Below are 27,995 nucleotides of genomic sequence, written 5' to 3'. Positions count from 1 at the left end.
TAGAGAAAAATTATAAAAAGAAGTTAATAGAAAAAAACGTACTGACTTGAAAAAGTCTTACAGAACTTTCTAACTATAATGTTTTAGTAAATTATTATTTTTATTTAAAGGTAATTATTACAATTTAACATAAATAACTTTGAATACAATATTAAAATATTAAGAAATATCAAAACTTAACCACAAACTGGTAGAAGCTATCATTAAATATGCAGTGGAGAAGTACCTATAAAAAATAAACAATAATTTCCATATTATTGTTCTTGCAATAAACATGAGAGCAAAAGAAGAATTCAGTGACTATTCTACAACCTTAACTGTGCATTTTGTAAATGAATCTAAAGAAATGTGGTTCACCTATTCTTCAGTGAAAGAACTCCAATAAAAAATAATTTTATTTTAATTCAAAATTTTTTGTATATAGGAATAGGTAACTGTTAATAATTACTTGTAATCTCAGCTAAAATAGATAGTCATTATTTTTATTTGCATTTTAACATCCCTATTTTTCAACAAAATCTTTTCTGCAATGAAATAATTCATAATTAGCTTCAAATTTCTTCCTGGAAGTAATTAAAGTCCGGTGCAATTTTACATTACTTTCATGACCTCTTGAATAAAAGTGATTCTCCTCACAGATCTCCTTTCAGCGGGCCATAAAAGATGAAAATCACTTTGAACCAGGTCAGGACTTACGGTGGTTGGTCCAGCAGCTCAAAACCAAGATCTGAAAGGCAAGAAATTGCTTTATTGGTCATATGAATTTTATTTTTTACTTCAGTGATCACAGTAGTTTTCGCTGTTCACCTTTAGATGTGAAATGAATAAAAACTAGAACTAGCGTGTCTCAGAATATTGTCATAAACTTTCATGCAGATAAGGTAAATTTTGAATATTTTACTTTAGAGATGAAGAATGTTTCAAGACCAAGTGTTGCTTATTTTCACATTCTAAGTAATGGGCTCATGTCTCATCAGAGGTTGTTATTATTAGCTTCAGAAAATCTTTCATCTTCATTATGTTTCAAAAGCTTCTGAGAAATTTTTAAATGATTCTCTTTTGGATATTCATCAGCTGATACGGAACCAGTGATCACAGAATTTTTGAAAGCTTAAAGAATCATGGAATAATTGTAAACGCTGAGCCGTTGCTTATATTCATTGCTTGTAACTTCATCATCTTAAATTTGTCAATTATCAAAAATCATTTAACCGTTTTGATATCGTTACATTTTTTGAAGCGGTCCTTTTTGTTATTTATCACAAAGAGAAATCCTACCTTTTGTAAAATGATCAATACATTCTTAGAGCTTGCTTCCTCTCAAACATTTCTCTCTATATTGCAGTGGCATTCTATAAATGTGTATCTCAGCTGGTTTCACCCCTTCTGAATTGAGAAAATGTATCGCCGTTTACATTTATTCTTTAATGCGATCAGACAAAAGTACTCATTTTAAATTGAGTTATAAAACAGCCAGCCACAAACACCTAGCAATGAAATTATAAGAGGTTATCACTGATCTCTATATAACTGGATAGAGGATCTTTATGGCGTAAAATAAAATTAAGTGTTTAATATTGAAGCATACTCCAGCGCTGCAAATTGAGTGGCTGGGAACTAAATAAAACCACTGTACACTTGCGTGACTGTTCGTGATTGTAGGGATGTTTATTTTATTCAAGCCAGATAACCAAAAGAACGGTCATTTTCGCAACACAAACAGAAATTTACAGATAGTTGTAGAAAATTTATATAGTTTTATAGAGATCAGTGTTCAAAATACAAAATCAGAACACTTCTACTGCATCGGTTTAAAATGTGGTTTTATCCCTACTCTTATACTATCTCTGTGCATGTGACCTTTCATTTTATTTAGTTCTAGCCACTCATTTGGTGGCAAGTTTTTACCAATTCCAATACACGGGATCCTCTATCCAACTATATATAAAGATCAGGTGGAGGTTATGCTTGCGATCAAAAAGTGTTGGAATATGAGGCACCGAGCTAAGTTTAGAGGTGGCCTGGACAGGATGGGTCGTCAATGTTTTACCTGCAGGAGGTCGGCCATATCAAGAATTGTCAGAAAGAGGCCTCCTGCAATATGATCGGCCACGCTCTGGAGGGGACCAGGGCTGCAGGGCTTCATCTCGAACATAAAGAGTAGACGCTTATGTGTGTGGAGCTACGGTGGCTTTGGCACAGGACAGCCTCGTCCAGAAGGGGTGGACGTTCCGGCACCTCATCGCTGATGATTGGATAGACTCCTTTCGGCACCACTAGAGGGGAAAGTAAGACCAAAGTCCCGGTGGGGATCCTTTGGAGTTCCCCGTTTGAGGCATGGCAATGTAAGACCAGAGTCCTGGTGAGGGGATCCCTTCGTGGGTCCCCTCATTAGAGGCATGTCATGTGACGAACAAGTTTGGCTGCCTGGGTGGGGACCTTGGGAACAGCACAGCCAAGATCAGGGTTACTGCCCACGTGGTTTGAGGCAATGGTACCCGTCGAAGCTGTGTTTATACTTAAGTGTGGGTTCGTCTCTGTGAAGCGGGGCAACTACAATAAAAAAAAATAAAAAAAGTGTTGCGAGATATGTGATTAGAAGGAAAATAAAAATTTCCCTATAGTTTTTGACTCCCTCGTAACAGTTGTTTATTATTCCATTCCTGCATGCTCTAGAAACTCCTTTTACGGTTTGGTGCCATAAAAAAGTTTGGGATTGTCTTAATAACAAAGAGTATTCTATTGAGGATAATAAATGAAAACAACAAAGTAATTTATAATTTAATAACTACTTTTAATTATAATTTATTAACATCTTATTTATTTATTCAATTATTTCAAATTAAAATATTTTCTTTCATAGCACAACAATATGTAATTATAAAATACTGTATAATTTTAAATAAAACATACATGTTTAAACATTCTCACACAAAAAAATATTGGAATAAAATAAATATTCCCAGTAAAAAAAATCATATAAAAGTAAGCAAGTCTATTATCTACTTTCCAACTTAATTTTTTTTATAGAAATGATATTATTTAAAAAAATAAATAAATAAAAAAACCAAAAACAGCACACTGACTTATTTTATAGTAATTTAAACTCAATTAAAATGGAATTATTTTATTTTTTAAAAATCAATTAAAAATACCAATAAAACAGTTGTTAAAATCTTAAAAAAGGTATGTGTAGTGATTTGATTGAAAATAGGTTTGTTGCTATCAATACTACCACAACCCTATTATTTTACTAAAAACGAGATACCATTAGGCCAATATGTACAGTAAAATTTTAGGTTGACAGTAAAATTTTAGGTTGACAGGAGACCAAATATTACACAGTATCGCTTAATGCATTAATCAGGTAAAAATTTATATCATACCACCACTTTTTATCGCTGAACAATATTAACCGGTCAGATAATTTAGGAACAAATACATTATTCCATTAACCTGACAAATGCTGAACGATTATGAAATAAATAGATATATTTCAAAAATACCTGTCTCCCTCCTAAATACACATTTTACTAGCAAAAATGTGTACTTTTATTTTACAACATTTCAATTCTTTCATGTTAAAACAATTCATATATAACTTTCAATACTGAAACAAACATAGAATCTTTGTACTAATGGAGATAAATGATGATTACATAATTACATCGTATTATCTAACACCAGCGTAAAAATTATATGTTAAAAAACAAATTTTAAAATAAGTTAGTGCAATATTGATGGATTAATACGTGGAAAGGTGAATTAATTGAGACCTCTCATGGCTATCATCTCGACACAAAATATAAAATGATTTTGTATCTTCTAGACTTTATTGTCATTAAAAAATAAACAAAAAGGTTTTATCGCTTGGCAAGTTTAGATTATACCACTGATTCAACAGAAAACAGACGAGCTAGTAGCCCTGCTCTGAATTCACGTATAAAACTTTCAAATCTGCCGGTAAATTTTCCATTAATTGTCCTGTTTTTAAAATAAAAACTTCATAGAAATAATTCGGTAAAAATTATATAAACAAAAAATTTAATTAAACTTGGCCGGATAGTATATTTATTATTAAAATACCCAACGTGGAAATTAATTTTCTAATAATTAAACTTAAAATTAATTAAACTATCATGAGAGAAATTTTATCACAACACCTATAATCATAACAATGTACTGCTTTTATTGAAAATGCATTTTTAATAAGTTATGAACATCTTAAATTTAAGGTAGTACATAAGAATTAGAAGCATATGACATTAGTACAAAGTAAACAATTTATGTTTTAGCAAATGAAATACAAGCGATAAAATGGAATTAAAGAGTAATAATTTCAGTCGTGTAATAACTAGCAGTAGTCTGTAACTGATTTACAGTGAAAGGTACCTCAGAACCATGTATAATTTTGTTACCTTCATCTAAGTTAAAAGTGTACTGGAATTACTTAATATGTCATGGATACTGATATTTAAACTCTTAAAGTGTAAATGATTTTTATTTTAATAACTAATCTGAAGGAAAGCAGCAGGTACGACAAAGTCTTTAAAGATATTTTTATAACATTCACTTCAGTTCTTATGTAGGTTGGGTGCAATAACCGTAAAGGTTGAAGGCTACTCAACACAACACAAAGTCACTTCCAAAAATAATAAACATCCTAGCCAACCTTATTATAGAGCGTAAGGAATTCCCCACTGAGGCTGAATATCTATTATAGCATATCGATGTGCCAGATAACTGAAATTTAGGTGATATTCTTCACCTTTAGGCGACATCTTCAGTTTGTTCATTAAATAAATCTGTTATATAATGAATAACATTACACTTACAAAGGTAACTCTGATTAATACCACTTGTACCTCAGATGCTTAAAACGTGTCATAGTCATAACTATGACGATGTAAAGTAATAAATTAATGTATTCTTTTCTGTAGGAAACAATGCATTATGCAAACTCTGACGGGTTTCTGAAAACATACAATAATTGTGTAATTGTCAATAAATCAAACACATGAATTACTATGTTATTGGTATACAGTAAACAACTTATTTTGTTATTATTTTTTTGTCCATTACTTTACGTTAAAGAAAAGACATATAATATTTAGTAAAACAGTGTATTACTGAAGGTTAGAACTGGGCCAATTTAATTAACTCAATTGGGATTAAAGGAAAAAATTATCTGATAAATCTATGAAAAGTTTGAGTAAAAGATTAGTATAAGAACTGTTATCAACAAATTTGACGAGAAGTCTTAAAGAAATAATGAAATCTTTTTGTACAGACAGAAATACAAGTCAGGTAAAATCTGAAAGTCATGTCCATGTTTACAAAATCAATGGGGCAATTGGAGCCCTACTGTGTCACTGTAATTTATGAAATTAGGATTTACAATAATGTTCACGATACATAATTCTGTAAAGAAAATTTTTAGTTAATCTATTTATCAGATAACACATTTAATTTATTACAATATATTAATTCACAAAATTTTCAAAACGCTTGACCTGAAGAAAATCCACATGACTTTTAAAGTGCGACTACTCTAAGACATTAATACTAGTGTCTGGTAAGAGGTTTCAATGATATGGAGCATTGGCCCTACATTCTTTGAAGAGCATAATCTAAGGTGTACCCATGTATTCTTCATAGGCTAATTTCCAAGTTGAATGGACATTTGCTTTTCTAACAAATTGAGAACTTGCTAAATTTTTGACCAATTACTCAATTAAGTACACTGCGAATTTTATAGAGATAAATACAAGAGTGAGTTTACGGGTGATTTCTTCTTTTGATTTTTATTACTCAAGCCGATTGAGGAAGAGTAAGCAAAACAACCTGTGAGCCAAAAAAATAAAATTCTGAAAATGGTGTAAGACAAAAAATGGACAGCAGAGTCTGTAAACTAAGAAATCTATTTTTCAACAAACTACAGTGAATAAAATAGTACATTATTACACATTGTGAATATTTAATCTTAAAAACTAATATTATTCACTAACTAAACAGTACAACCATTTTTACTTTATTAAATATAATATCTTTGATATGAGGAAAAACCTATTATGTTTTAGTTCCTATTTTTAATAATTGCTACTGATCTAAAACATTTTCTGACCACCTTATTAAAAATTAAATTTAATAAATCATCTTTTATAGATACAATATTACTGTGGATGTTTTTTAAAAAAAAAAAAACAAATTGACAAATTATAAATTTTCTGTATAAATATGAACTTAGATATATGCTAAATATTTTTCAATTTAATGTCTTTAAAATTAATGTATTTGCCCAAATATACGTAAGGTTTTTCCCACACTTTCTCCCACAAAATGGGGGTCAACTTGAATGAAGGGCCAACTTACATTTGGATTCGACCAGGCTTTTAAGTTGTTTTATAGTTTATTTTCGTTTCTATATTCATGATGGGGGACTATTACATTTATAATTTTAGTAATAACTGCCTTTACTTATTATTATTATATTAATAAAAGTACCTAATTAACAATTTCTTATTTTCATAAAAATATTGACTTTTTAAATTAGAATATAGATAAAGTTAAAATATAGAATTACATTTTCAAACTTTTAAGAAAAGAGATGATTAAATGACCGGTGTCATAACCGGTGAATGTTTTTAGTTTTCCCAATTACTTGAAACCGTCTTTTTTATTTCATTTATTTTAATCTTTTTATCAAATAATATCTAGTTAAACATTTATTCTTCATGAGTATTTGATAATTTCTTTTCTATCTTGATATGATTCAATACAAGGATTTCTCTCACAGTTATCTACCTGCATGCACAATTAAGGGTTATGAACAGTTAGTATTAGAAGATGCAAGATAAAGACAGGTGTCCTTTACGTAAAGGTTGTTGCATTAAAATCCTTTACTTTGGGTCTGGGAATTCTGAAACTGTCCTTTACACAGAGGTATCTGTTAAACAGGTTTCACTGTAATTCCTAATAGTTTTTCTATCTTGTTTGTATATAACTTAGTTTTCGTTCCCAACTCTCAGTTTAAAGCTATTTGGCTTGAAGATACCATCCCGTTTTAAAATAATTATTTGTTGTAACTTTTTTCCCTAGAAATGAGTGAAAGTGTAAAAGGTTTTTGCTGAAATTTTGACATAAAATTTAACTTAATAATTAATAAGTGAAACCGAAAAGTCACGGTTAACTGTAGTTCAGCCAGAAAATATGGTGTTAATGAAAAATCGTAAATTGTTGGAGGAAACAGAATGTTTAGTTGTCAAATACATTAAAGAAAATATAAGTAAATGTTTTTATATTACAAGAGACGCAATCATGTTTAAAGGTGTTGAAATCGCTGAAGAGAAAGATGTAGAAAATTTTAAAGGAAGAAGGTTGGTGTAGGTACATGACAAAAGGAATGGATTAGCCTTAAGAGTTGTAAAACATTAGCTCAATAATTACCTGGTAATCATTGGGTTAAATTTTTATGAGGAAAAATTTACTGTTTCCAAAAAAAATATTATTAATTTAAGAAAAACAAACAACTATCTGCTAGGCAGAACCGGTAACATTGATCAAACTCCAGTTTTCTTGACATGCCTAGAAACACAACAATCCATACAAAACATGAAAAATTTGAGTCAATTACAAGTGGAAATGTAAAAGTACGGATAACTGTTATATTGTGTGTGTGTTAGCTGATGGTTCAAAACTGCCACCATTTGTGATTTGAAAGAGAAAAACAATGCCAAAAGAAACAATGCCAAAAAAATTATTGTAATTTTTGGTTTGGTTCAGAAACTTAGGTGTTAGAAAATAGCAATCCACGTTAATGGATTGACTACACACTGATTTAGTTGTAATACCAGGTGGTATGACTTCACATTTATAGGTTTTGGATCTAGTTGTGAATAAGACTTTTAAAGGGATATCTTAAAAAATATATAACTGTTAGATGTGAAGCAACAGTCATCAGCTAGCTCCTACTGAAAGAATAAAAAAAAACTTTCCATGAGCTTATTGCATAAGAAGATTATCAAGACGTGGAACTCAAAACTAGATAGTAGTAGACCAGGATTTAAAAAATGTTGCATTAGCAATACATAAGATGATACTGAAGATGACATTCTACAGGAGGAAAAATCAAATAATGAAAACAACATTTTTGAGATGGCAGTACTGATGATGATTACGGCATCAATTCAAATGTTTATGTTGCGGGTGAATTTTGTGAAGCAGTGAATTTTTTAATATAATATTTTTTTCAAGAAATTATAGAAAAATAATTTATATATAAGTTTAGAAATTGCAAATTATTACTATTATTTTTTTAAATATTTGTTAATAAAAATCTTGAATTTAAAATTTTTTTTTAATGATATTACGTAGATATAAAATTTATGCAATTATGTATAATGTTATACAGAAATATAATAAAATACTAATATAACAGTATAATAAAAAGTAGGTACAGGATTATATAATTACATACAATAAATTTTTAAAATAATTTCTTATTGGTGGAAAAAAGTTCTATCAACTTTTTCCTGAAAATTAAATTAAAAAATGGGGGTCTGTGAATATTCGATGTCAACATATATTTGAATAAATACAGTATAATTTTATTACATACTGATTTTATTAATTTACTAATTTTAAGCAGTTACAGTATAATCTTAAGATTAATTTTATGCACAAATATGAACCATAATAATTTTTTTCATTCATTAATTTTATATTTTGTAATACTGTTCTGATCAAGTTATTCATAAAATGAAACATATTCATTTTATTAAATTATTCCTAATGTAATTCATATGATGTATAATTATGTTATGATTTGAATAAACTATTTATTTATTTCTAACACAATCTTTAAATTATGACAAGTAATAAAACTTTTATAAAGTAACAAAACCTTTATATATTTTCACGATATTATAAAAATTACTGAATGTCTTATAACCAGTCACCAATATGTAGTCTATTCTTTTTTAAATCTTTACTTAAATTATAGGGTACATTCTATATTTTAAGTAATATAAAATTTAGCAAGTCAAGATTCTCTAAAATAAAAAACACTTTTACTGAAAAAGTCCAAATACACTAAAAGCAGGATTAAAATTACATTCAGGAGAAATAAATTATAATTATTACTCTATTACATCTGTTTAATAATGTCTAGCTAAATTAAATATAATTAACAACAGTAAACAAATTTTATGAATAAGTAATTAATTTACGAAACATAACAGGCATCACATAATATTACAAATTCCATGATTATAAATGTATTATCATTTAAATTTATTTAAATCAAGATAATTATACATTTGTTTTTAATACTATACATATTACGTAACAAAAATACTAACAATAACACTGAAAATATAGTATTATAATAATAATAATAGATCTAAAATACTTTCAATAATCAATCTCATAAATCATACTCTTTTATAAACAATAAAAATCATTATTATTTCATTAAATTAATTTTAATTATTTTGGTAATTTTTTTTTTTGTATTAAACACGACAAAAAGTAGAAGTTTATACTCAAAAGTACTCTGAAAGTTTATTTGATTAATCTTTGTTTATAATTTAACATATAACATCTACAGATTTTTGAGCAAAAGATACTATATTTTAAACTAATGTTTCACTATACCTTGAACATTTTATAATTTTGTAGTACCTTATATTCTACTACATAAAACCTTTAATATACAAAAACTTAGCAGTTGAAACACATGTACAGTATTTAAACTGTTTGATTATTACATGACTATGAGGGGAAAGAAATATCGCAAGAACTTAGAAATGTAATTAATTGTAAAGTTGGTACTTGGACTAAACATGATCAGTAGAAAATAAAGTTAAGTATGGCCTACTGTATAGCATTATACAATTGTACATTTGGAAAAAGTATATTTTTTTAATATATCCTCTACTAATTTAAGGTTAAACTTAAGTCTAAACCTCTAAGTTCCTAAACCTACAATTATGTGAATCACTGGGTGGTGTGTTACTGAAGATATATTGTTCGGTTATTGTAGGGCAATAGTTTTTGTGGTGGAGACGCAATTAGACCTGCGTAGAAGCTGGGTGCCTTGGCTGACATTAATGGAGACCAGAATCCCAGGGTTCGAGCAGGTAATTTCCGGCCGGTTTGCTGAGGAAGAATGTATGACCCTGGAACTGCTGTCCAGGCAGTTGAAGAAGCTTTCCAGCAAGAGTGCAATGGGGCTGAACAGGGCCAAAGAAGGAAGGCAGTCACTGGTGGACACCAAAGATTGCCAGGTTCAGGAATTTGTGTTGGAAGGCCAGGAGGGCCTTTCAGAGACGTACACAAGATGAAGAGACAAGGAATTCCTTATGGGAGAGGCATTTGCAGGCCAAACTGCACTAAAAAGGGCTATATGAGAGTCCCAAATGACAGGGGTGGATTGATTTGTGCAAACAGCTAAAAGAGCTGTGGGGGTTGCCTTAAAGATAGTTTCTAAAAGGTTTGGGAGTAAACTGATACTGGGCCCTGAATTGCTAAGGAAGGTGTTGAGGACACTCTTCCCAGAAGGACAGCCGCTGATCCGAGAGGAGATTGCAGCAGTGGAGATCCAGAGGCTTGGAGCTGATGGATGCAACTAGAAGATGTAAGGCCAGCAACAGTCCAGGGCCAGACAGGGTGCCCAAAAAGTCATCAAGCTAATAGCCAGGGTTATGCCTGGGGCAGTCCTGGAGGCCTTTAACACCATCCTTCTTTGAGAGGAGTTATGCCACAAGAACGGTGAGGCTAGGATGGTTGCTATGGTAAGAGGGGACGTCACTCAAAGGCCCAGCGGCATATAGACTGGTATGCCTCTTGAACAAAATAGTTAAACTGTTTGAAAGAATGCTGGTCGAGAGGTTGCAGGAGGAGAAGGAAGCAAGATGCAGTCTGAGTGCTCACCAGTATGGATTCAGGGCAGGGCGGTCCACTGTGGATGTGATCTGGAAGGTGATGTCGATGGTGGACAGGACAGCTTGCGGGGGCAGGTACAAAAGGTTAATTCCTGTAATACTCCTAACTGACATCATGAATGCCTTTAAGGAGAAAAGGGATCAGCCCATATCTAAGAAAGTTGGTCCGTGACTATCTGTCGGAAAGAGCACTAACAGTGGCAGGTGTTGGCGAGGAGCTCACTAGAGGGGTGCCCAAAGGATTGGTGGTCTTCTGTTATGGAATATAGTCTATGAAGGAGTCCTGGAGGCTCGGTTCCCGGTGGGGGTACAACCAGTAGCGTTCACAGATCTATTGGCCTTGGTCATCTGCAAAAGGACGGTGCAGGAAGTCATGGATGCTGGCAACTGCTCACTCAACATCATCAGAAGCTGAATGGATTGAGTATCACAGTGGAAAAGACATCAGTGATGATGACGTGGATCAGGACATTTGGAGGCATTTCCTTCACCCTCAACAGCAGAGAGATCCTCCCTTCCTGGGCAGTCTAGTACCCGAGTGTGTGGAGCTGGATTTTAGAAGGTCCTTCCTAGTTCACATCCAGAGAATGATGCAAAAGGCGGAGAGGGTGGTTAACTCCCTCTTGGATTCTGGCGAACATCATATGGGTGAAGCTATGGAAAGAGTAGGCTGAACATACATGTGGTACATGCTGTCATCCTCTATGTGAACAAGAGGTCCCTGTGTGAACAAGAGGGTTGTCAGTAAAACGAGCATGCTCAGAAGCTAGGAAGAGTTCAGCGACGTCTGGTGTTAAGGAGTTTGCCGTGGATTTGTACGATATCCACAGAAGTGGTGTTGATGGTAGCGGCCATTCCTCCGATAGACCTACTCATCCGCCAGAAAGAGGAAAGAGTAGGAGAAATGGACAAGAAACTACTGCATGAATGGACGATGAGCAGGTGGCAGGCCAGATGAGGAGGTGCAGAGAAGGGCGCTTGGACACAGCGGTTTCAACTGTGGGTAAAGAGAGACTTTGGAGATGTTAGGTATAAGCTAACTCATTTCTTGACAAGTCATGGCTGTTTTCGCTAGTACCTAAAGAGATTTATGCGAACAGAATCGAGCCGATGCAGCTATTGTGGGTATGTCAACTTTGTCGAACACACCATCTTTGAATGTTCTCTCTGGAAGTGAAATAGAGGAGATTGTTATCAGCATTTGGGGCAACTGAATGCTGATCAAACATCATAGTTTTAATGCTCCAGTCTAGAAGGAACTGGACCTTAATAAAGTGTATGTTCACAGGGATCATCAAAGACAAGCTGGCTGATGAGTAGTGGGGAAAGGCTAGTCGTCTCTGGGGTTGGGCAGCAGAGGCCCACCCGGGTTGTTGTCTGCCAGTGACTCCCAGGGAATGCTGGACTCTTCTGTTCTGAGGCCAGCTACTGGTGTGCCCACGTGTATCACATGGGAACTGTATTTATGCCTTGTGGTTAGGTCCAGTTGCTGCATGATACAGGGGGAAGTTTTTTTAGTCAGTGAGAGCCTGACACTATTATCTGTTACAGGCGGACAGTGGCTGGTAGAGCTTTTCCATCCTCCTATGCAAAAAAAAAACCTACAATTATGTAAATTATTTATGATTTGGGAGCAAAGGTAATTATTCAAGAATACAAATATTTTTTAATTAAAAACTGCTTTAATTTTTTTTTTAAAACTTGTTCTATCACAAATACATCATAGTTACTCCTATACGATCCTATACGACATGGTTTATGTTTAAATAATGTACTGTGGACTTCCATAAACTGCTTTGTATCTTTTTATGAGTTAAAATTATAAGAGTTAAATTCTGTTTTAATTCCCTACGATTGATTATTGGTACATAAATAAATAATTATTGAGCTGTCATCAATAAATAGATCTTTAAAAGATTGCCAACATAATAACATTTTCTCTAATTCTTACAATCACTAATTACTGTTTCTTTTTTTTTAATCTAAAAAATCATTCTAAATTTTGTTAAATGCTAATCTTCAAAACCATATTGAGAATCGACATAAAATTATCAAATTTATTCGAGCAACAAATAATTAAATCAATTTATAATCAAGAATCCAAGATATTAGTTTTAAAGAAAAGTACTTGAGTTTTTTTTATGAAAATATATTGTAATAGTTATTTCAAGAAAAGTTATGTTAACTCATTACATCTAAGAAACTTCATTAGTAACAAATGTTCTACAGTATTACCTATCATGATATTAATATTACTTTTGTGTTTGCTAAATTTACTTTTATATCCTATAAAATTGAATTTATAATTAAATAATACTGAAAAGCCATATGTATATTTATTAAAAACTCTACTTTAATCCATTAACATTATGTATCGGTATTATATCATTTGCATAAAGAGTATTACTTGATTCTTTTTAATCACTGATGGTTGCAGATAATCATGTTAAAAAGTAAAGCAGAACGTAGCACACAAAACCTTATAATACTAGACTAATATTTTGATGATCTGGAACCAATATTTTAAACTATTCCTTCTGTTTCTTGATTTATCTCTACACTCATTTTTTATCAATAATATATGACTGCTAATCTACCTATTCAATAAATGGTTATACCTATATTTTCAAACTTTAGTAGAACTTAAAAATTCACAGAAAAAACATTTACTTAATGATCTAAAAATATTGTTATATCCTTTTCTTCTTAACCCATCACTCAACTTTTTTACATAAATTAATGACACTTTTTGTGAATTTCCTTTTTCTAAACCCATATTGTTCACGGCTACTATTAGTCTATTTTTATTTAGATGAAATTCTAACCTACTAGGTGGCTAACATTTCAAATAGTTCTGAAAAGAATAAATGCCAATTTACAAGTACGTAATTTTATCATTATGTTATATAAAGATTTAATTTTATTATATTTTTAATCGACTAATTCTGATAGAAGCAAGGAATTAATTTACTGAGGGCATACTACTTGTTTCCTGTAATATTTTAATTTTGGAATATAAAAAATATGTTAAATAATAATTCTACTATTTAATCATTTTTTTATTTACTTGTGGATAAGAAAAATAATAATAAGCAACTTAGGAAATATAAAAGCTTAAAATTACCGCTACACAAAAACTGACAGACTGTAATGAAACAATAACAACTTCTGTTTACTATTATTGTAAACAATATGATCAATTCTACAAAACTATTTTAAATAGTTCACTATAACTACAAATAATTTTTCTTAGTGGTTTTACAGCATATAAGATTTCTTCTATTATAATCTTTATACAAAATTTACAGAGTAATAAATGGGGTCAGAAAATGAAGAGATTAATATTAGGAAGATATAATATTACTTATATAAAAATAAAAACAGTAAATAAAATGTAACAAACATTATTAAACAGTTTATTAAAGAAACTAATTACTGTATTGTACTGTTCACCCCCTATATGATGAAGTGATATGTCTCTGTCATTCATCTGCAGGTTTTGGGTTTGAGTCCATATCAGACATAGCATTTTCACATACTATAACATTCATTATCCTTCTATAGGAAATTAGCTTGCTGTTGTAATAAATAAATAAATAAATATTATTAAATAACTACATCAAACGCTACAGAAGGTTAGATGCTTTAATCTATGTTTTTACCTGAGAATTAATTAAATGTTAAATGAACTATAACAGCAATAAGAGATCATTTTTGTAATCTGTTACATGGCATATGATAAAAGTCAACAAATTAAGTTAACTGGGATCTAGGTAAGTTCATATTTTCAATTTATTTTGAAACTGAAGATAAATTATTAAAATAACAGAATAATAGAACATAACATTTTGTTGTAAAATGAATATATAAATTAAAATTACATAAACATTTTTATTCAGCAAAACATATAATCATAGATACATTAAAACATTCTCAATGATCAATCTTTATTTATTTATTTTTTTAATTTTTAAACAACCACTAATATTTTTCTACACCTTTTTTTAACATTTGCTGATGCAAGGTCTCTCTTTTTTTTGCATGGAAGTTAATGTGTCAAATACAATCCAGGGCAACACTCACTGTCAACATGAGTTGGCACAGTGTTAAATGTTACAACTCATTTTCATAAGTATGAATAGTTATATATAGTTTTATATATATAATTTTTTTTTTCTTTTATAATTTCATACCCGCTTAAAAGTAGGAACTTTGTAATGCCAATATCATTTTATAACCACAGTTTTCATTTTTCCAAACCACAATTTACAATCCTGGAAACTGAATGAAAATGCTTATCATTCCATTTAATTTGTACCTTATAACCATCAGTTCAAGTTTTATCATTTGTCTGTGTTATCTCAGTGAAAAACCACAAGTTTTTTGGCATGGATGTAATTATACAATTAATGGACTTAATTGGAGAAAACAATTAAGGTTTTTATTTATGAAAATACACTCAACATACACTTTTTTCATAAGTTTATCTAAAAGAAAACATATGTAATATAGTTTTTCATACAAAACTCAGAAATATACGTATTGTAAATATGTAGTACAAAGGCTACACTACCATTCAGACTATAAGATGGTTTAAATTATTAATGTTCAACTGTATTTAGATATTTTTCTTAAATAAAAATAAATTACCATAATCCAAGAAAGAAAGAGCAGAAACGCAACAACTATCACAATATCAGACTAAAATCTTGCGCGCTAAAAAATATATGCAACATGGTTTAAAATAAATAGAACAAAGGATAGATGATTAAACAGATGGACATCCTGACCCATAGGGGAAGACATCCAGTCCTGAGACTAAACATGCATCACATGAATTGAGACACAAAAATTCACCGCAGCCAAAAAAAGTGAAAACATCACCACATGTTCAAAAGGTTATGCTGACAGTCTTTTTCGATTCTGAAGGAGTTGTTTACAGTGAATCAATGCCCCGAGAAACAAGAATCGATGCTGAATCATACCGCGAGACTTTAAAAAAATTGCATAAAGCTATTAAAGATCAAAGACTTGGAAGATTGAGCAATGGGGTCACTTTTTTCACACTACTCATTATTGAGTTCATGTGACAAAGGAGTTACTACAAAAATTCAAGTGGGAAATGCGGTATCATCTGTCTTAGAGCCCTGCGACTACCACCTGTTTGGTACTCTCAAGCGAGACCTGGGAGGGGAGCGTTTTGCTAATGATGATGATGAACTGAAGGAAGTGGTCCTTAAATGGTTGAAGGAAATTTTTATAAGAGTGGAATTGAAAAACTTGTCACAAGGTAAGAAAAGTGTTTAGAAAAACTTTGTGATTACGTTGAAAAATATGTAGTTTTTGTTCAATAAAAAGAAAAATTGTCTTATAAATGTGTTTCATAGAGAGGGTGTAACTTACTTTCTGATCGCCCCTCATACTTAAGGAAACAATTTAGCCCTTCAATGTGTTTAAAGTGGATAGCCTGAAAATTTTACTGCTGTAGAAAATCAGGTTAATGATAAGTGGAAGACAGAATATGACAATGTTTTTATTAATCTGGGAGAGCAGACTAAGACTACTTTGGGTGAACAAAGTAGTATTCTCAACAATTATGTTGAGAATAAAGCAATTGTATTGAGTATAAAGCTAAGGTTACAGATATCTGCTGTGATGTTTGTGGACAAATTTTTATAAGTAAAAAGATCATTTTAAAATGCGAGCCATTTTTATTAACGACAAAAGGAGAAAATATATTTAAAAACAAATAACAATTACCACTCAAAATTTCTACTCTTTAGAAACAATACTTTCAGAACTTAAGTTCTATGTACTAGTGGATCGATAAAAATAAGACTAGAATTTACATATGGATAAATTTTAAATAAATTATTAAGCTATTACCTACACCAGGCTCAAACTTATTCGAGAAAAGTAATTTAACCCATTCAATGCTAATTTTAAATTTTAAAATACATTAGTGATAATTTATTTGTCTATATACCTGTAGTATTCATCATTAGCCTACAAACATAATTACTTTTATTATTTTTTAAGAAATAAATTTTTAATCCGCACACTACATTATTATTTAATAACTTACTTATAAAATCGATCAAATTATTCTAGTTATTTTTAATTACACTTACGTATGCTACTGAACAATCTTAAACATCAAAACATTATTTTCTAAACAGTTGTTTTAATAATAATATAGAAATATTATTAATTAGAGAATAAAGTTTTTTATAATAAAAAAATTTCAATCTAATCGCATATGAATTTATCATAGAGTTGTCAGTCACTGGTTATGCTACCTTAAAATGTTTAAAATTAGTTCATGCTGAGTAGCCAGAAAAATAAATTTTCACTGTAGATTGGTGAAGGGAAATTAAAATTAAACTTAAAGTAAAAATTTCAGGTACATACATTTCTAAAATTGTGATTACAAAATGTATTACAATGATAAAGTTTCAAGTTCCGTACTAAGATTCAAATTTATTATTATATTACTGCAGTGAAAGCAATACAACAAAAGAATAACAGATTTAAAAATTATATTTTCTAATAAATAACCAATTTTCTAATACAAATAAATGATAAATATAATAAAAATCAAAAATCCTCTCATCATTTCAAAAACTTAAATTTTTAAATTAAAAAAAAATCAAGTATTAAAATACACCAAAAATTTTTATATACTGCATCTAGGTCTGAAATTACAATTACGTGCTTATAAATTGAACGATTTTGAACAACTGTTGGCTATTTAAAAAATCCACAACCCTTCAAATGACAGAGTATAATTTATGTATACTATTTTAGCATTATTCTGGTCTTTTTTGTCAGATGGGAGCACACTGTACTCCAGTTGGATGCAGTAGTTGAAATAGCCTTGTGATCCACTAGTTATAGTCATTTATAATCAAAAAATCATAAATGTTCATTTTTACACACTCTAAATAACATGAGTTGGCACATTATAATTGATGGTAGTGGTAGTTTTGGAGACAAGCAGGGGAATGCATTTTTTTGGAAATATCTCAAAGAAGGAAATTTATTAAAAAAAAATTTTTTTCAAAGGTTTTCAGATTTTTTAAAATAAAAATTAATTATTAAATAAACATCTACAAATATAAAAAATCATTTGATAAAAAGTTATAAATGGAGAAATCCATTTTTTATTATGGTTTTTTATCAGGATGCATTATAAATTAGTTATTAATAATATAGTTTCTACATGAACATGAACGTTTTGAAAATTCTTGATTGTAAATCAAATGGTTTTGCTTTATAATCACAAAAAAAAAATCAAAATTAAAACTACCATTATTAAAAGTAGTTTTTATATAGAAAACTTTAATTTAATGATAAAAACGAGTATTAAAAATTATATCTTCCAAAAAGACAGAAAGGGTGATAATTTCAAATTATTCCAATCTTTTTACAGCAATCAAGCTAAGAAAAATTAAAGAGAAATATTTTAAAACATTTTAATATTAAACCCTTAATTTTTTTATATTATTTATAAAATGCATTTCTTTCTTCTCCTCCTATAAACTACTGGCACCACTGATTTTGCAGCGGACTCAACGGTTCCTGAAAAATTAAGTAAAAATGAACATCTATAACAATTTTTATCAATCCACTACTTTTTGCTTTTTTATTAAAAACGGTCTAGCTTAATTTATGTAACAAACTTGAAGAATGTCATAACATTAAAATAGTACCACAATATTCTTTACTTGGATATCTTCTCAGAATTTGCAGATATTTAAATAACTAACAATAAAAACAGAATTTTTATTTTTACACAATTTACCTAATATAAATTATGAACTTCATCAGCACAGCCAATAAATACAAATTTCTTCACACACAATAAGCAAATTCCACAACACAAACACACACACACACAGCAATGTAGGAAAAAGTCATTTTAAAGATAATGCATATTTTTTTTAGAAAATAAGTAATACAGGTTAAAAAACAAATTCACATTATTTTATAATTAAAAGTAGTATTTATAAGCTTTTGAATAAAAAATATTAAAAAAATAAAAGAATTACATTTCAGAACTAAAGTGTTAAAATTACAATGAGCAAAATATATATATATATATATATATATATAGATAGATCTAAAAACTAAAAGTTCCCTCTAAACTACAATTTCTTACTCTTCATAAAAACATAACTTCGGTTATCATTAATATATTAATTCTTTGTATCTAATGATTCCAAACATTTTAGTTAATCTTTAAAATAAAATGTAAATCAAAATAAATTCATAAATATGCAAATATTTGAAAAATACAAATGTTAAAGATAAATTCAACAGTGCATATACAATAAAATTACAGTATATAAAAAAAATACCTAAATACGAACCGACTATGGATTATGACAAAAAAGAATTTAAAGCAAGATACACATTGATAGTTCTCTTGTTTGCAGCTATTATAAAAGAAAAACTGAGGAACGCTTGAGCATTCATTTTTGACTCAATTATTACTACAATGTTTCACTCGACCACAAGTTTTAGCATCTGCTTAGATATCTGTTACTTAAACTTATGAAAATTAGTATCATTATTACTCAATACTTTCATAAGTTAAAAAATCATTACAACAGTGTATACTGCTATGAATAAATATATATATATATATATATATACACACACACACACACAACTAATATGGAATTATATTACCAGCACAAAGTTAACTCTAATTGGCCAGGTAAGTGGTCGGCATAACAACCGATAACCTTTTGTTAAAACTGTTTTGTATTGCTGCAATAATCTGTCAAACCCGATTGAAGGAACCAGGCAACGTAATTAGGTCTGAGTACTTGTATTTCTAGAGTCCTTATTCATTAAGAAATGGTAATGACACTAACTTAAAAGCGGTTAGGCAAAGATATTTTCTGTAAATATAGCACAATTAATCAATGCTAATAACAGGCACCACTTCAAATTTGTTTCCTAGTAGAGTATAAAATTTATTTTTACACTTGTGCATTTTCATTACTGTACATAATTATATGAATATTGTGCAAACAAAAACAGACAAGGTATACCAATACTACAGTTATTAATGTTTTCAAGCGCAATAGAAATATTTAAAAGTTAAGTTATTAAGGCCGTGTATATTTTTCTTAATTTGCATATATGAACTCAGTAATATGCAAATCGTAATAATCTATAATTTAATAACAGCTACTAATTATGTGGAACTTGAAAGTCTACTCAGGAAAAATTTAGAATAAATGGGAATGATACGACAAGTGTAATCATGTGCGACATAAGTATCGCATAGTCTTTTAGCATCTATCTCGCACCGATTCCTAAACTACTTAACCTGCAAGAAATACTATTACTAAATGAACAACCTGGTGGAAGATCAGATATCTTACTGCAACAGATCAGCCGGTTTATGAAACGGGCTACGGATTATATTCTCAGTTTAACCTCCCATTCTGCGTGCAAAAAAACTTTTTGTCAAGAAATAAACTCTCTAATGACTTAGTAAGTAAATTGACGTGTTTCTTTTTAGACAAGACAATAACTATTCCGACCTGTGGCAGTCCCTATCCAGGATGATAGTCCCTTTTCTCTTCCTTATTTATTTCTTCATCCTCAGGCAAGTACTGCAGGAGCCGGGTCAGTCATCTTGGTTCTACCTGTGGTACCATGCTGGAAGCTGATGTTTACTGCTACCAGCATGGCATATTCTTTACTCTGTTTTTATTAGAGACGACACAAAAAGCCAGACAAGTGGTGATTAAGGCGCCTATTTTGCCAGGCTACCTTCTATCCCTGTTCCTTACCGATCATTTGATCAAAGCAAAGGTTTCCCTGATGGGAAATGGCAGACCAACTCGGTGATCATAAGTTAGTAGCCTGCCTGCTGACATAGAGTATTATGGACCGATAACCCAGATAAACAAATTTCTAAATCATTAAAAATAAATTATAAATGCTAGACCGGATTAAAAACTCAAAATATTGAAATAACTGGAGGAAGAAAAACATTGATATGAAATAATAGTATGAAAAAAGATCACAGAATTAAGATATTTGATTTACACTAAGGCTAACAATGAAAAGACAGAAAAAAAAGAGATCAGTATTTATTTTATAAATACTCACTTCCCTTTACTCTTCACTATTCACATATGTAATTACCATATTTTTCACCTCATAAGACACACTTTTTTACGTAAAAAAATTTACTTAAAATTGGAGTGTGTCTTATGGTCTGAAGGTAACATTAAATTACAAATTTTTATCCTGTATCAAAGCTATTAAAGTTAATTTGTCTTGTTATTTCATCATGTGCAGAAAACACCCCGATCATCTCAAGAGGCGTGTGGGGAACCACCGATTTGCACGTCTAAGAGAATTAATAGCTAATAGTTCGTAATCATATGTGCTTTTTTACAGTTCAAACAACTAATGTGTAGTAAGTCCGAATTATTTTTATAAATTGTTAAATTTTTAACCGAAAATTAGAAAAATATGAATATAAAATTTGTGAATGGAAAAAACACGTGGAACAATTAAAAATGCTACCTAATTCCGTTTGCGCTTAGAATAATGGCCAGGAATTAGAATTACAAATGAAAAATTGGGTAACAAACCATAGAAACATTGGAATATCTGTTCCTATGAAAATGATAATTTTTGAGGCAAAAAATGGACAACTGCTAATGGAATTTTAGATTTTACCGGGTTATCATCATGGTGCTTTAGATTTATGAAAAGACATGGGTTATGTACGACTTCAAAAACTACTCTAGCCCAAAAAATGCTGGATGACTATGAAGCTAAAATTACAGAATCATATAGGATTCTGTAATTTGATTTGAAATATCAGAAAGAAGAAAATTTAATTTTGAGCTTAATCAAATTCCAAATATGGATGAAGTAACTCTAACATTTGATGTTTCTTCAAATCGGATTGTAAATTCAAAAGGCACCAAATCAATAGCGATCAAAACAACGGTTTACAAAAAACCTGCTAGACTGTAGTTTTAATTTGTTGGTCATGCTGGAAGGAAGAAAACCATTGTCTATATTAATCTTCAAGAAAAAAAACACTTACCGAAAGATAAAACTTCCAAGTGGCATTATTAAAAAAATGTTCAAGAGAAAGGCTGAATGGACAACATGAATGAAATTTTGGATACGAAAGATATGGGCAAAACATCCAGGTACATTGTTTAAAAAGCCTGTAATGTTAGTGTGGGATCAATACAAAGTTCATAGAACAGAATTAATCAAGAAGGTTCTAAGAGAAATGAATACAAAATTAGGTGTCATTCCTGGAGGCCTCACAAGTGAATTACAATCCTTGGATGCATCTGTTAACAAACCGATCAAAAATGTTATGCAGGAATAGATGGCAAAACAAATTCATAATTTTACAGCAACAGGATCTATGAAACAGCCAAAAATTTCAGAGGTTTGTACCTGGTGAAAAATTCACGGGAAGTTGTGGAAGAAGAGACAATTATTGTCATTTAAGAAATACAGGGTTCATAAAACAATGGATGGTACCGAAGATGGCACAGTTTTGGAAGGAAGTAACAACAACACTTCAGACAAAAGTAATACGAACGATAACATTAATGAAATGAGCAATGCAAAAGTGAAGAAGAATTTAATATTATTTATTCTTGACTGTTCTATTTTATTGTTCCTTATTATACTGTGATATTTAATATTAAAGTAAGTAGTTTTTAACATTCTTAATTAATTTCTCACATACAGTTTTTTATTAAATAAAATATACAAATTAACGGTAAGAAAATTTCATTGTAATATTTATTTTTCAAATAAATTTTTTTCATTAATAAATGTGCTTTGTTTTTGTTCAAATTTTAATAAAATTATCAAACAGTTTTATAATTAAAAAAGGGATTTTTATTTTTAATCTTTATTTGAACCAAAGTATTAAAATTGAAATTGTAAACTGATTTTTTCCTGGCCTACATCATTTTAATTTTTTAAATTAAGAATTTGAAAATATCTTTCAATACCTAATGAAATATTCTTTTCTAAAAATCATCCCGTAAATTTGGAGTGCATCTTACGGTCTGAAAAATACGGTATTAATTACTTAACATAATTTCATGTTTAAAAGATACAAAAAGTGTAATGAAATCTGTACCACAATGTGTGTTCATAGAAGTAAAATATTGCATTAATTAAGGCTTGAATCCAGGTAAGGCAGCAAAATGTATAACTTAATCCCAAAATAATTAACTATTTAGTTAAACTAATTAATTAGATTAGTTTAAATTAATTAATTAATTTTTAAACTTAAGTTTTCCACAAACGTTTTTCAACAAAGCTATTTCCTTAATTTCAAAAAAATGCATAAAATTTATTTTTAAAGTTAGAAAATTTAAACAAACACTAAAATATTGTTTTAGTGTGATGTGAGTAACTCTATTTTTGTTTTTTGTAAGTTAAGGTACATTTTCCTCTGGAACATCATGTTAGAACATCAAGAAAGGTATAAGTACAGTTCTGATTGTAAATGGAATAAAGTAAGAAAATTTGCATTTTATTATGATAATGACAGTTCGTATATTGTAATTAATGTTAAGCATTTTTGTTAGAGTTTTTTTAGTTTTAATGATAACGTTCTAAGTATATGCAAAATAAAATTTATTCTGTTTTGATTATAAAAAATATAACATTATGAAGCAAATATTTTGTTAAAATTTTTTATGTTTTAATTCCTAAAAAATTGAAAAAAATGTTATTTTATAGAAAAAAACCTGATAAAAATAAGTCATTTTATTTCTCTCTTTCAGATGTATTCAATGATAAAAGAATAGTTAACTAATAATTTACTAAGTATTAAAGGATTAGATTTCTATTACCACATATAAAACAATCATATATATATATATAACAATAAGAAACATCTAAATATTAATGCAACAAAATATCCTTATTGTCTCTAACATCTCAAAAAAAGACAATTGCATACAATGACATATAATATGTATCATATATATGTATATGACATTCTTCACACAACTGCAATTGGTGCATTTACCAACATTGCATGGAACCAGCAACTGAGGATGTTTTACAAGGAGAAACTGTCGATGTACATCATCTAGAAATACAACTTTCCATCACCCATTCAAGAACACATCCCATCAAGATCACAATGTTACAGATATTAAAGAAAAAAATTCTATGATATGAGAACATTTTAACCAATTTGCATGGAATAAGTTATTTTACACAGATCATTACTAAATTTACTGAAACCAAATAAAGGAATTTTTAAAAGATTAAATTTATTCCAAATGATATAGAAAATTACCAAATTAAAGTTAGGTATCATCTAACAAATTTATTAAATATTTAATAAATTCAATTTTTTAACTAATTAGGTATTATTTCTGCAAAATTTCAATACTTTTTGGGGAGGATTGGGTAGGAGATTATTGGGTGGGAATTATTATTTTGGGATAGATATTATTATTGTTATTATTAAGATAACTTTTTTTTTTACTTTATTCCTTGTATCTTTATCTATACAGTTATGGAGTTACTTTTGATATTTTTGAAACATGAAATTTTATGAACTTTTTTCCAAGCATCTAAAAAAATTAACTTTTTTTAAAGAGATATAAATAGTTTGTAAATTTGGTATATATTTTATTACAAATCTAGATCCATGTTTCTTAAGAGCACTGTTTTTTGAAAAAATAAAAATCATTGAGATATCTCTTCAACGGAGTAAGAAAAGTATACCGAAATATTAAAAACATGATTTTTGGATAACTGATGTTGAAGTTTTTAAGATACCTGATAACTGTATTCGGTTAGCATCAGCCTATAAGATGGAGTATCTGTATCCTCTTCTTTGTTTTTATCTTCCAGTCTCTGTCTTGCTTGCTGAGACTCTGTCTATATATTTTTTTTTATTTTAAGGACTGCACTCTTCGCTTTCTTGATCTGTATCTCATTAAATGATTTTAACGCTGTGATGCAGTTTCTCCCACACAATCCCAATGTTTCTAGTATCAAATATTTTATGATGTTCCCCACATTATATTAACATACAGACTCATAGATACCCAAGTCTCTCCGCAGTTTCTCCCCGGGCACAATCCCTATGTTTCTAGTATCAAATATTTTATGATGTTCCCCACATTATATTAACATACAGACTTGTAGATACCCAAGTCTAGTGAATTCTTTGCTACAAAAATATTTTTTGGGACTCTGTCCAAATAATATTAAGAGACTCGCTTACATTTTATCTTCCACCATGAAGACACTGTTTTGCAGTAAAGGGCTTGCTAAATCTTGTAAGATGTTTTATAGCCATCATAATTTCAACAGACAAATGAATATGTTGACCGTGATTATACTGTTCTCCAGTAGTTACGGATTGTAGATATTTGCACCAAGTAAAAACATACACACCATGACGCGGTATATAATGTTGCTGGATCCCAAATGAAAATATCCGTCTCATATGGCTTTTCTTCATGTCATCAACACTTCTTGTTTTCCTTTTTATGGCCAAACCAGAATACATTTGAATATCATTTATCATAGCATTTGTTAAACAGCTACATCTTCCTAATATTTTACCATCAGTTAATGTTTTTTTTTGAGTTTTTCAATTTATGTGTATGTATACGTATACCCATACGTTTCTAGACGTGGCCAACACCTATTTCAAAATTACTGAACGCATTAGATTCCCCACCACCAAAGTAATGCTTATAATATTCATTTATATTTCTTCTCTGAACGTTGAAACATTTCAAGGACATCCTGTCTCTCCATACCTCCATTTGTCCCAAAATAGTTAGCGATGCACAAGGCAACATTATTATTATTCAGTTTATTTTTACATCTACAATACTTGGTATTATTATTCAGTTTATTTTTACATCTACAATACTTGGAAAAAACAGAGAAATCTATCATTTTACCAGTTGTAACACTGATAGCTGTTGTTACACCGGTGATAGATGTAAGGCCATGCTTTTGCCATGACTCAGCAAATCCCTACACCCAACATTTTGTGTAACTCCTCAATGGCATCCTTCATTGAATGGCTGCAATCATACAGCGTTATTGTATCTGGTAAATCTTGGTAGTGCAAGAAGATTCATAATTGCGTTGAGTATTTTTTTCACCTTTCCCGATTGAGCAGAAACCATAAACTAGACGGGTGTTGATTCCTTCCAGTTTCTTACCATTTACATTTACCTTTTCACATTTGTTATAGATAACATTATTGCCACAAGACGAACATACTACATTTATATTACAAGACCATTTCTTTGGTCTTCAAAAACGTTCAACGGGCTATGACAAACTTTACATACTAATTTCAGAAATAAGTTGTAAAAGAGAATTTATGTTGACTATCATAAGCATATTCATCATCTTTATATTTGTCATAGTGAAGCAAAAACTTAATCGGTTTCTTTCTTGAAACACTAGATTCACTGCTACAACTTAGAGAAACACTACAATCACTGTCATCATAAGTACTGTACACACGTTTACTACATGTTCAAGAATTATCCACAATTTCTGCCGCAACTATTTGTTTCCCTATGTTTTTTGCCAATATTTTTATGTTTTCTGTAGAATCCTTTTACCCTAGGCATTTTTGAATTACAAAAAGTATACATTTATTACAGACTTGCTGTAAAACAAAACTTTACAATCACAAATCAACACAATTGCACTGTAAAAATTAGAATGTAAAACACCATGTTGAATATTTCAAACATAACCAGCAACAAACACAACGGCTTATGACAAGTTAGTAAACATGCATACAAAATAACACAGTCTAACTGAAAAATACAAAATAACATGCGGTGAATCTTCTTGTGCAATATCTTGGAACACAATAATTATATAAATACAAAACGTTTTCCAAACATTAAATTATATATCATTTTAAACAGAAAATTTGAAAATGCAAAAAACCATAAATGGATTTTTAAAAAAACTTTTTCTTTTAAATAAAAAGAATAATGGATTATTACTGTAAAATTAAGAACACTGAAACTTCTTTTACAGAATATGTTATGTATTATAAATTTATAGCTAATATGTATTTTGGTTGCTTTGTACTTACTTTCTGTCATTATTTTTATTCTTACAGATTTTATTTTGTATTCTTGGAATTGCAAGAATAATATTGGATATTGAACTGCTAATAAATAGAGTAACTAAGGTTAAATTATTTTATTCGTTTGTATAATTTTTGTTATATAATTAGAAAAGATAAGAAGGATCTCAAAGACAGGAAGAGTTTTAAAATTGGTCATTAATTTTGCTCAATGACTTTCATCTTTCATTTTACTCATCTAATCACTATAGCAACCTAATCACAAATTTGGCTATTGAGATACCTAAATTCTGTAGTTAAATATTTTTGTCGTATCACTGCCCAATTAAAATCGAAATTTATAAACTGTTTAGTTACATTTTTGTTTATCACTATATAATCAGTACTATAAATAAGCAGTATATTTTCAAGTGGTGCCCGTATAAAGATTATGTAATAATTAATCACGAAGAAAATTCTAACAGAAATGATATAAAAAATACTTTATTGCCTAAAAAAAGTACTGAAACTACCAATTTAATGTTACATAGACACTCTGTCACCAATGAGAATGAAAAACTAATAAAGAATTATAATGCTCAGTATATAGTTTGTGCTTTAAATCTTACAATTCTCTGTTACTGAAGTTTATTGTACTGTCATAATCTCTGTAACCACAATATACAAAACAAAAAATACATTTATGTAAAGAATAAATACTATACAGTAAATTAAATTAATTAAGAATACATATAATTTTTTTATAGCGTGTCTGAATGTATCTGGATAACACATATATTATGATTAAATACAATAATAAAACTAGTCGGGAATATTCTAAAAAACACAAAAGAATGAAAGAAATGTTTTCTAAATAAATCACAAATGATAACCTTTTTTTGAAGAGAGTATTAGAAGTAATTATTCTTCACTTGTAGTAAATTTGAACA

The 27,995-nt window shown here is 29.6% G+C and overlaps 1 protein-coding gene across 1 annotated transcript in view; it reads right to left on the bottom strand.

The window, feature by feature from the left end:
• Nucleotides 1-484: 484 nt before the first annotated feature.
• The window catches only part of ZnT86D (solute carrier family 30 member 7), a 42,695-nt gene continuing 15,184 nt past the window's right edge, over nt 485-27,995 (bottom strand). Inside the window, exon 3 of the transcript XR_012756576.1 lies at nt 485-727. The gene's annotated coding sequence lies outside the window, so the exon portion shown is untranslated. The remainder of the gene's footprint in view (nt 728-27,995) is intronic.

Source organism: Lycorma delicatula, chromosome 5, assembly GCF_047948215.1.
Source record: "Lycorma delicatula isolate Av1 chromosome 5, ASM4794821v1, whole genome shotgun sequence".
In the NCBI taxonomy this organism is placed as follows: domain Eukaryota; kingdom Metazoa; phylum Arthropoda; class Insecta; order Hemiptera; family Fulgoridae; genus Lycorma; species Lycorma delicatula.
This window is presented reverse-complemented; position numbering and strand designations above follow the sequence as displayed.